General features: G+C 56.6%; 1 protein-coding gene across 2 annotated transcripts in view; it reads left to right on the top strand.

Moving 5' to 3' along the window:
* The first annotated feature begins 4,833 nt into the window (after window positions 1–4,833).
* ANKRD11 (ankyrin repeat domain 11) overlaps window positions 4,834–11,196 on the top strand; it is a 130,653-nt gene continuing 124,290 nt past the window's right edge. The window contains exon 1 of one of the 2 annotated variants that reach the window (XM_038148590.1): window positions 4,834–5,043. The gene's annotated coding sequence lies outside the window, so the exon portion shown is untranslated. Of the gene's footprint in view, window positions 5,044–5,524; window positions 5,709–11,196 lie in introns of those variants that run through there. The other variant, XM_038148593.1, reaches the window with a different exon arrangement.

Below are 11,196 nucleotides of genomic sequence, written 5' to 3'. Positions count from 1 at the left end.
CACCCAGTAATGCCACGTCTATTTACTACCGGGGAAAGGTGCTGGATTGGAGGCTGAAATCCCTGGTTTATCTCCTGAGCAGGTTAGGAGCAGGAAGCAGCATTAGCAGACACATCTTGCTCTTTTCAGGCCAAGAGAAGTCAGTTTCCATGGGAAACACAGCTCTGCTCTGTCTGAGGCTTCACCTCTCCTGTTTCCATGCTCCCTGTGAGACGCTCCTGCCCTCTGGGGCTCGGGAAGTTCCTCAGCCCCCTCAGCCTGTCCCTGGCTCATTTCCACCCAGCACCTTGCCAGTGGGGCAAAGGGATACCTGGAATCAGGTGGGCACTGCACCATCCGCAGACTTCTCAACAGTGAATCAAAGGGTTCCATGCAGAGCTGAAGCTGCTGGGAGGTAAATTCAGACCTTTCACAGGATGAAATTTCCCTCCAGCAGCTGAGCCAGGGCTTTGCTCTGGCAGGACAAACCACCCAGCTCCGAGGGCCAGAGTTTCCCCCCAGCACTGTGCATCTCTGTCATGCGCCAGATGGGATTTCTTTGATTACTTCTTGGCAGATGACAAATCAAGGTCAAGGGATAGATGCTCCCCTTCGGCACAGCAAGGCCAAGAGCTCAGGAAAACCTTAGGGTTTTCAGCAACAAAGGATGTGCTTAAAAGACCACGCGGTTTTCCCTCGAGCGCAGTAAAACTCCTCCCCAGGAAAGAGCTGCTCAGCCTTTTTCCATGAGCCAGTCCAAACCCATCACACCTTTTCACTCCTCCAGGAGCAGCTTGGGAGCACAGCGAGTTCCAGTTCCATGGCAGGGACGGCGTGGCACTGACGCTGCTCCTCCCTGGGGCACAGAGCCTCCCCAGCCCCAGGGCGAGCCTGGGACACAGCACTGGGGTACAAATCCATCTTGGGGTCACCTCTAAAGCCCTGGGAGTGTAAGACAGGCAGGTGACAGATGGCTGGAGGCAGGGGATCATGGGGACTCGGCCACCCCTCAGCAGCCACCGCTCCGTCTGCCAGCCGGGGCTTAGAAACCTCCGGAAAAGCGAACACGGGGAAGAGGGAGCAGCACTGGAGAGTGGCAGGGGTGAGGGGCAGAGCAGGGGGAGGGAAGTGGCTGCCCGTGTCTCAGAGCAGATGACTCTGCGGGAGGGCACTCCCCGGAGAGCTGCTGGAGCGAGCGGGGCTGGGAGAGGCCCGGGAATCCATCTGTGTGCCCGAGGTGGCTGAAGCCATCCCCAAAGCCCGCAGACCGGAGGAGGTCACTGAGCTCCGAGTGAGCAACTGTCACTCCACACCCCTGAAATCCATAAGCAGCCTGGAAACCTAAAGCCTGTCATTAGGAATGATAAAAACAGTAATTAGAGGCGGGCTGTCATGAGTTCACACCTGGAACATCAATACGAGGCGTTTACCCAGCAGCAGGAGAGCACTTCCCCCAAATCCATCCTCTGCGGATGCAGCAGGAACAAAGCTCCACGGACCACTCCTCACACAGGCGTAAGTAAATCCTGTAGGGAGCCTTGCAAACAGACTTCATCCACCACAACAGCAGCTCCCAGCTTTGAGGGATCCAAAAATGCTGCTGCTGTGGAGGCACAGGAGCTACATTGGCTCCTGGGCCGTGGGCTCTGCCTGTCCTGATCCCAGTGCTGGTGCTTCACTGGGACTCAACTGGGTGCTCAGTGGGCTGCACCAAGGAGTCAAGCCTTCAAAACACACAGATTTGAGGGCAGACAAGCTGTGCCAAGGAGTTAGACCTTCAAAACAATGCAGGTTTGAATATGAGAGAGCTGTTCCATGAACTTAGGCTTAATTACATCTTGTAGAGCTCTGAGCAGCCACCACACTACAAGGCAGGTGAAAACCCACACTTTTATTTCTTTATGGTATCACAGGTGGAACAGCTTAAGTTGGAGTGTCCTTAACAACAACAACAACAGCAGAGAAATACAAGGATGGTTGAAAGCAGCTTTATTTAGTAAAAAAATTTAGATTCTGTACAGAGCCAGGGAGGTTCCTGCTGCAGTACAGCAGCTGTACTCCTCACTGCCTTCCCAAATGGCTGCTTGGTTTGCCAAACCCATTTCTCTTCAAAATGTTAATAGATGACATTAATTAAAACATGAGCCAAGCTTAAAGGAAAGGTTTTCCTAATCAAAGCTCTTCTAAAGTTTTATTCTCTTGGCCTCTGCGATGCTGGCACCTGACTGGTCACTCAGGTGAGCAGTCATAAATCACACCAGCCATAAATCACACCTTGTTTCATCTATTAAAGATAGATTCCCAACCCTCCATCCTGTGAGGAGCTGAATCAGCAGGGAACTGCACCCACAGGAGCACAGCCCAGGAATTTTTCACTTCAGGACTGGCATGATGGTTCCTTCCCTCCCAACACAGCTGCTGAAGGACTGAGGTGAGTTTGGTCACCCACAGGTTGCTGGAGCAGGTGAGGGGCTGGCACAGGTGCCATCTCCAGAGTGAGCCAGGGAGCAGTGCCAGAGCAAGGAGTGGAGGGTCAGGAGCTCTGTCCCCAAAGTCAGTGTCCTTTTAGCTCGCTGGGACAGACAGAAATAGGCCTGAAAGCATATTCCCCAAGCGGCCTAATTTCCGTGCCCTCACACAATGTTCTCTTTCCTCCTCAGCACCAGGGTATTTGTTTTATTTTAGGATTTAAGAGCTTACAACCTTTATCAAAGGACAAAGGTGCTCAACAATTGCCTGTAATTTTTTTTTTTTTTGTTTTAAGTATTGCAATTAAGGAGCAAAAGCCAGGCCAGGGTAACAAAGCCAGGCAGGTTAAACATCCCCATCACACAAGTCTCACCCAGAAAACCAGCAGAACAGCCCCCAAGGAAATAATTCTCCCATTCCTGCTGTCAGCTTTCCTTCTCTAAGTACTTGAAAGTTCCTCCCTGAACCAGGCTGTTGTGTTCAAATAGAAGAAGGTCAGGGTGACACAGAAAGGGTTTAACTTCCTCCCCAGCACTGGGTCTCTGACCTGGATGACATTCAGGGTTGCCAAGGAAGCAGTTACAGACACCTATATTTAGGAAATGAAAACATGTATTTCCCCTCTCCTCTGCTCAGAGGCCAACACTCACCTGCAGCGTTTGCAGGGAGCTGTGACAAGAGGCTTAATGGAAAGGAAGCCAAAAAAACCTCAACCCCTTTCTTTTCACTGGTTTAGTAGGTCTTACAGAGGAAGAAGGTGGGTAGAGATAAAAAGACTAAGCCTAAGTGGAACACAGGACCAGCTTAACAGGCTCAGAATAAACCTCTCTCCTGCTGTTACTTAACAGCAGAGCCGGACACGTGCTCCTGAGGCACTCCTTCCTGCTGAGCCCAGCACAGGGATTTCTGTTCCTGGGGGCCCGTGGCACCCCCAGCACACGAGAGCCGTCCCTCACACCGCCAGCTGTGTGACCCTGAACGTGCCAGAAGAGAGATCCCGGTCACAGCCCCGCTCCTGGCACGGGAGGGTTAAAAACCAGCAGTACTCCAGATGAGCTCACGGGCAGAGCTGCTGCCTGCAGGCTTCCCCATGCTGCAACCAAAACAACACGTGGTGACACAGCTCTGCCACCCACACCAGGGCCGGACCGCTCCATGCTCGGGATTCCTCCCTGGAATTGCCCTGCTGACACACAGGGGCTGGGGCAGTGGGTGTGGTACGAAGCACACACACACAGCAGAACAGGGCAACGGTTTGGGCTGGAGGAGCCTCAAAGTTCTCACCCTGCCATGGCAGGGACACCTTCCCCTGTCCCCGGTGCTCCCAGCCCTGTCCAGCCTGGCCCTGGGCACTGCCAGGGATGCAGGGAGCTGCTCTGGGCACCTGTGCCAGGGCCTGCCACCCTGCCAGGGAACAATCCCTTCCCTGTCTCCATCTGTGCCCAGGATCCCGGCCTGTCATCGATCACCACCCCGGTGCCACGGCCAGCCCAGTGGTTCCTGGAGCGCTGCAGGGGAATGAAGGAACGACTGCCATGATCCAGCAGGAATGGCCTGTTTGGGAGATGCTTAAACCGCTCTTTTAGGAGGCACCACCCTGCACGTAAAAGCTGCACAAAAGCATTTTGGTGTCGTGTGATCGGCACTTGCAAGGATCGGGGAAAAGAGGCCCAAAACCTGGCGTGGGCAGGAGCGAGCAGCTGTCCCAGCCTGTCCCTGTCCCTGTCCCCTGCGGGGGCATCCCCCGGGCTGGCGGAGCAGCCGCTGCAGCACCGTCCCCCACCAGGGCGGCTGTGTCACCCCCCACTGTCCTGCTCGGCCGCCACGGCATACACGGCACCGGGAGCTTCCGCGAGGATGTGATGGAGGAACGGGGACCGCACCGGGTGGCGCAGGGACAGCGCCGGAACCCCAGAAGCGGGGGTGCCCCGGCACGTCCCGACGCGGCTCCAAGTGTCAACACCGGCAGCACCGACCACCGCCCGGTGACCACCGCCAACCGGGGAGTGCCCGTTCCGGTGAACCCGCAATGCCGGGGCAGGGCGGCGGGCCCGGTCCAGGGGCCTATCCCGGTCCCGATCCTGGTGCCGGTCCCGGAGCTCGGCGCGTCCCCGCGGGCCGGTTCCGGTGCCGGTCTCGTTCCCGGTTCCGGTGCCGCTCGCGGGGGGTCCCCGCCCCGGAAGCGCCGCCCGGCGCGCGCGGCCAATGGGCGGCGGCGCCGCCGGGACACGTCGCGCGCCGCCGCGCTCCCGTCGCCCCCCGCGCGCCGCCGGGGTGGGAGGGGCGGTGGCGTCGCCGCGGCTCCTCCCCCCTCCCCCCCCCCGCAGCCCGGAGCGCCGCGCCCGCCAATGAGCGGCGCCGTCTCATCGGGCCAATGAGCGGCGGCGTCTCAGCGGCGCGCGGGGGATGGAGCGCGCGGCCCGCAGCCGCCACGGCGCGCGCCCCCCGCGCTAGGGCCGGACCCCGGGACCCCCGGAGCCCCCAGAGGCGCCCCGAAACCGCCCCGCAGCCCCCGCTCTATGCGGCGGGGCCGGCCGAGCCGCAGGCCTCGCTCCGCCGCGGGGCTGCCCTCGGCCCGCTGAGCGCCGAGCACCGGTAAGCGCCCGGGGGGGGCGGCGGGCGGGTGGCGCGGGGGGGGGTTACCGGGGCGCTGGAGACAACGGGCGGAGGGCAGAGGGGCCCGGGGGCTCCCGGGGAGAGGGGCTGCGCGGCCTCGGGGCGCACCGGGAGACGCACCCGGAGCGGGGGCGGGGGGGGGGGGGGCGAGGTCGAAGGGGGGGCAGCGGGCCGGGGTGGGGGATGGACGGGGGGCACCGGTAGCGGCGGGAGGTGGGAGCCGGTGCGGGGTGGGGGCGGCGCGGGGTCGGCTCGAGGGGAGGAAGCGCCGCAGCGCGGGTGGGAAGAGGACGTTGGGATTTTGGGGGGGCGGCGGAGGAGGTGAGGGGCTGTTTTGGGGTACCGGGGGGGCAGGGGGTGGGGAGGGGCTGCGCACAGAGGGGGGATGGCGGGGGGGTGGCTCGGAGGGGCCGCGGGGGGAGCCCGGGGGCTGCTCGGTGTTTCGGGGTGCGCAGGCTCGCGGGGAGCCGTGGGAGGAACTCGGAGCTCCGCGCCGAGCCCGCAGCACGGGCACCCCCCCGCCTTCCTGACCCCGGCTTTTGGGGTGGGGATGTTTTTTTCGCAGGGGTGCGATGAGGGGGGGAAAATGCGTTTTGGGGTGAGCGCTGCGCTGGGAGGAACAATACCAAAAGTTGTCTGAAATGGTAATTTCCGTTTCCCATTTCATCATCCCCGGGTAGGCGTTAGCCCTGCCTGTGTGTGCGCAGGGCCGGGGCCGCACCGAGCCCAGCCGGCCCCAGCCCCGCGGCTTTTATTTATTTCCCAGTTTAATCTTTAAATCGCTCCGTGGGTCTGTCCTCCGAGGAGCCTTTGTGTGCCGGGGAGGGGCTGCTCGACACCTTTGCCCCTTAGCAGAAAGGAAGAGAGGGAGAAAAAAAAAAAAAAAAAGGCAGGGAAAAAAAAAAAAAAAAGCCCAAACAGCTGCAGCCCAGGACGAGCCTCCCCCAGGCCGGGGATGGATTCGTGTTTAGAAAGGCAAATGACCTCGGAGGGAGCCGGGATGAGCCGAGCCCTCGGTGCCCTCTGCCCTTTCCCAGAGGGAGCAGAGCAGCTGTCCGGGGTGTGCGGCGCAGAACGGGCCCTCCATTGAGGCGCAGGGGCCGTGTGTTTACGGCTCGGCTTCTCCTCCGGGCTTGGGGATCTGTTTTGATATCCAGTTGCAGGAAAGGGTTCCTCCCCCCTCCTGGTTTTGTACACAAAGTGCTCTCTCACCGCTGGGGACACGGCTCTATAGGCAGAGAGCGAATTCCAGGCAGCTCTTGAAGCAAAATTCCCTCCTGAGATGGCTTCTGAAATGGGGTACACACATCATTTTTACCCTCTCCGTAGGCAAAGATTTTTAGGTGAAAACATCTGTGCTGCCTTGTAGTGGCTGTGTGCTTTTCTGAAATTTGTATAAATTTAAGGAACTTAGAGTTCGGCGTATTTCTCCTTTCTTTGTTTTGTTCATAAAATGGAACATTTTTATGTAATGACTCCAATTATTTCCTTTTTCTATGGGGGAAAACCACTCCACGGAGTCATGGAGAGGGAAAAGGAGATTAACTCTCACATGTTTCCCGACAGCACCGGCACATTCTTTGTGTGTGCCCTACCAGGAGCTCAGCATTTAACTTGATTAGCTTAAAAACGGGAAAAGTTGGCGTTTTCACCGGGTTTGCTGGCAGATTCCAGGTTGGAGCAGTGTGAGATGGAGGGGTTTGGGAAGTGCCGGGGCAGGGAAGCTCGGGGAGCCCCGTGACCCGTTTTCCCCGGGTGGGGAGCGCTCGGCAGGGCAGGCTCTGCCCGGGAGGGGTGCTCCGTGCTCCGGGCTCGGCGGGGCTCAGCCCCTGCTGGGCTCCGGGAGCTGTCGGACCTGCCGGGGCACATCCAGCCTGCTTTGCCGTCAGCCCGTCCGGCGAGCCGGGGCTTGTGCCACCCCGGGCTGCCTGAGTCAGTGCGAGGGCTCGCTGTGCCAAACTCGCAGCAAGCGAGGCGCTGGGCTCGGAAAGCACGGCGGGCCCTCGGTTCCCGAGGGTTTCTTGCGTCCTTCCTGGGGTAAACAGTGACCGAGGAGCCCCGGCCATGTCGGCGCTGGCTGCTGCGGCTGGCTGGAAACTGGAGATGGTGTGTTGCGTGTTCCACGCTCGGTTCTGCTGTTCAGTTCTGCTTCTGCTTTTAGAAATGAACTCTTGTCTGTTTCTCCATTTCATAAAAAAAGCGTGGTTCAGAGTGAGCTGATTTCCCCCCCCCCCCCCCGTGGGCAGCTTTTTGTTTTTATGATGTTGCAACAGCATTTTCTCAGACTCAAACCTGCAGATTGTCCAGTTTGAGGGCTGGGTTTGGATGGGGGAGGAAATGTTAAAAAAAAGCCCCAGAGCAAAAAAACCTTTGGCTTAATTTCTTCCTTCGTGTGTGGTAGGCAACCTGATAAGATTATTTTATTTTCCACTCGTGTTTTAATGGACTAAGTCCCCCCAAATGCTCGTGAACAAAGCCGAGCGTAGCGCGGCGTCGTGCCGCGTTCTTCCGCTGCTCAGCAGAGCAGACAAATGCATTTCTCTGGGGTCAGTGAGACTCGTCGTGTTAATCAATACTGTACCAGCAGTGCTCCCTTTCCAGGGAACCAGATGGGCTACTTACAACTGGTGCTGATTATTTTAACTGTGTAATTGTAACATGGCTGCGCGATGACAGTGTTTCCTGCAGACACTTCAAAGGAAGGTTCCCGACGAGTGTGTCTTTACAGCGTTTAATCTGTCCTCTTTGTCTTTATGTTGTGGCTTTTGGACATGTGTTTGAAGTACTAAGAGGTTTTTTTTCCCTTACCTCCAGCTTTTCTATACATTCAGAGGAGGCAGTGCTCTGGAATGATGAAGTGTCTCCAGTGTGGGAATAAACCCAGGGTTTTAGCGGCTCCCACAGTGGTGGGTTGGTTTCACTGAGTTTTAGATCCAGGCAGTGACTAAGCCAAAAGCTGGGAAGAGATTTAAGTGGCCGTGAGGAAACGGCAATATTTTTTTAAAATAGTGCATGTGGCTTTGTTTTGGGGAAAATATGTTGTATGGTGACTTGAGTCTTAACTGGGACAGGCTAATTACTCGGTGAAGAAATCCTTCTCCTAGGGAAGGAAAGGCACAGGGCCGGAGCTGGTTAATTACATTTTGTAAAATTATGGAGTGACTGCTTTCTGAGGAGGTCTGCCCCTCTTCCTGCCCTGTACCTGAATTTCAGGCTCAGCAGTTGCCTTACGGATTGAAATTCCTCCTGGGTATTAAGATTTAATGGTGGTAGACCCAGAGCAAGTAGTGGCAGGTACTGCTGCTTTTCAGTACAGCAAAGCAAATAATACTGGAAAATATTTACATGGGGGTTGTTATTCTCCTCGTATTTCCTTGATGAGCTCTAGTAAAGGTGCTTGTGTGCTCCTTCCACTGCCGGGGAGAATTCCCTGTGTTTCGGTTGTAGAGGGCTGTGGAGAGGAGCCGGTGTCTCCATAGCAAAGATTCCAGTGTTTCGTGATCAGCTCACATATATTTTTACCCCATCTAATTTAAACCAGTCTGCACGACACTCACAGGAATGATTTGTATGCAGCTTTTAAATATTTTCCTCCTTCCTGCGTGAGGGATTAGCGGCACAGAGCTGCTTTTTCGGAGGGTTCTCAGCCAAGTGTTACGTAATTTGTGTGCCACCGATGCACGGCCATAAAAAATACTCCCATCAATGTTAAGGGAAAGCTTGTGTAGGCAATTATTTCAAATCACAAGCGTCCTAAGCAGGTTTGTGCAGCCTTAAAATCTGGGCAAAACGCTGCCTTTGGAATCCTGCTGGGAAGGGGGGTGGGAAGCTGTCAGCGCCCGTGGTCTGGAGGCTGATTTTGAGCACATTCTACTCCACTTTTTAAGCTTTCCTGTGTGAGAACTGGTGTTTTCTGGTGTATTTTCTCAAGCAACTGTTGGGTATTTAAAAAATCTTAATTTCTCTGAGTCTGGGTGGTGGTGCTTCAGCTGATGCTGCTTATGGGTGATGCCAATTTGTAATCTTTTACGAGAGTAAGGGGGGAAAAAAGTAAAAAGAAGCTTAAATGCTAATAACAGTGAAAAATCTGCTCGGCGTGGAGCGCATGTGAAGGGAGCGGGTGCACGTCGGGCTGTGGAGTCTCCGTCAGCTGAGCTGGGGGCTTTTAAAAATCTGCTCTAATTTTTATGCTGCATGTGGAATGGCTAATCCCATAAAAGCCTCGCACCTTTTGACAGATGAAACGCTGCTGTTCTTCACTTATTTGAGCAAAATATTTTTATAGATGGTATTAGCTCTGTGGCTCCGAGGGTAATGCAGTCCTTACACGAGAAAGATCTTGCTTTGATCTGACAGCTTTCAAGATCCATTTCCAATCTTGGAGTTCCATTAAGTCTGTTTGTAATGGTGCCCTCAGACTTTTTTTCTGTTTATGTGACTCTTTGGGTGTTAACGTTGCTCTGTATCTGAGCTTTCTTTAATAAACCGAAGGAATAATTGGGGTCAGGAAAGGAAATAATCATGTTAGAAGGTGCAGTTAATTATATCAGGTATTTTGGGCTCCAGAATTCTTTGTCTCGATTCTAATGTTTTCTTCAAGTTGTAGGATGTAGTGAAATGATCAGATCATCAAACTGGGACAGTGAGGCAGGGTGGTGTGTGGTGGTTAATTCTGGGAGTGTGAAATGAATGTGGCTGCAGGCTTGATGCCTGTGGGGGTTGTGGAGGATAGGAAGGATGGTTTCTCTGGTGAGCAGCTCTTTCCCTCTTCTGTGGGGGAAGAGGTGGTCTTCTGTGTGGTCCTGTGTTCATCCAGTGGGATCTACATGGCCCTGTGTCCGTCCAACATGATTTAAATGATCTTGTGTCCATCCTGCATCACCTACGTGGTCTTGTGTCCATCCAGTGGGACCGTTGTGTCCATCCAACATGAATGGTTTGGTCCTGTGTCCGTCCAGCGTGGTCTGTTTGGTCCTGTGTCCACCCAACATGGTCTGTTTGGTCCTGTGTCCACCCAACGTGGTCTGTTTGGTCCTGTGTCCACCCAACGTGGTCTGTTTGGTCCTGTGTCTGTCCAACACGGTCCTGCTGGTTGTGTGTACATCCACTGGGATCTCCGTGGTCGTGTGTCTGTCCATCATGACCCATGTTGTCCCTCGAGGGTGGCACGGGAGCCCCATGGCTCAGCAGCCCCTGCAGGGCTTGGGTGGGTGCTGGCAGCCTCCCCATTCCCTCTGCTCCTCCTCCTTTGGGGCCCCGCCGGCATCTGGCCAGACCTCCCGTCTGGGAAACCATCCTGGCTTTTCCTGCCCCTCTCAGCATTGCCTGGGAAAGCCTGAGCTCCCAAAGAGGACGTCTGAAACCTCCGTCTCCAGGTTTGTTCCCGTTTTCTGGAGCTCACCGTGTGGGTAAGGCGTGCAGCTCGTTGCCGTGTAGCTGGAGTGAGCAGAGGCTGGAACTGCAGCCAGGGAAGGCTGAGGGATTAGGGGGCATTCCTCACAGTGAGCCCACGGGGATTGGGGGGCATTCCTCACGGTGAGCCCACGGGGATTGGGGGGCATTCCTCACGGTGAGCCCATGGGGATTGGGGGCATTCCTCATGGTGATCCTACAGGGATTGGGGGGCATTCCTCACGGTGAGCCCACGGGGATTGGGGGGCATTCCTCACGGTGAGCCCACGGGGATTGGGGGGCACCTCCTCACGGTGAGCCCACGGGGATTGGGGGGGCACCTCCTCACGGTGACCCCACGGGGATTGGGGGGCACCTCCTCACGGTGACCTCATGGGGATTGGGGGGCACCTCCTCACGGTGACCTCACGGGGACTGGGGGGCACCTCCTCACGGTGACCCCACGGGGATTGGGGGGCATTCCTCACGGTGACCCCGCGGGGATTGGGGGGCATTCCTCACGGTGACCCCGCGGGGATTGGGGGGCATTCCTCACGGTGACCCCGCGGGGATTGGGGGGCATTCCTCACGGTGACCCCGCGGGGGATTGGGGGGCATTCCTCACGGTGACCCCGCGGGGATTGGGGGGCATTCCTCACGGTGACCCCGCGGGGATTGGGGGGCATTCCTCACGGTGACCCCGCGGGGATTGGGGGGCATTCCTCACGGTGACCCCGCGGG

Source organism: Motacilla alba, chromosome 11, assembly GCF_015832195.1.
Source record: "Motacilla alba alba isolate MOTALB_02 chromosome 11, Motacilla_alba_V1.0_pri, whole genome shotgun sequence".
Taxonomy (NCBI): domain Eukaryota; kingdom Metazoa; phylum Chordata; class Aves; order Passeriformes; family Motacillidae; genus Motacilla; species Motacilla alba.
The sequence above is the reverse complement of the archived record's forward strand: the minus strand, read 5'-3'. Positions and strand labels throughout refer to the sequence as shown.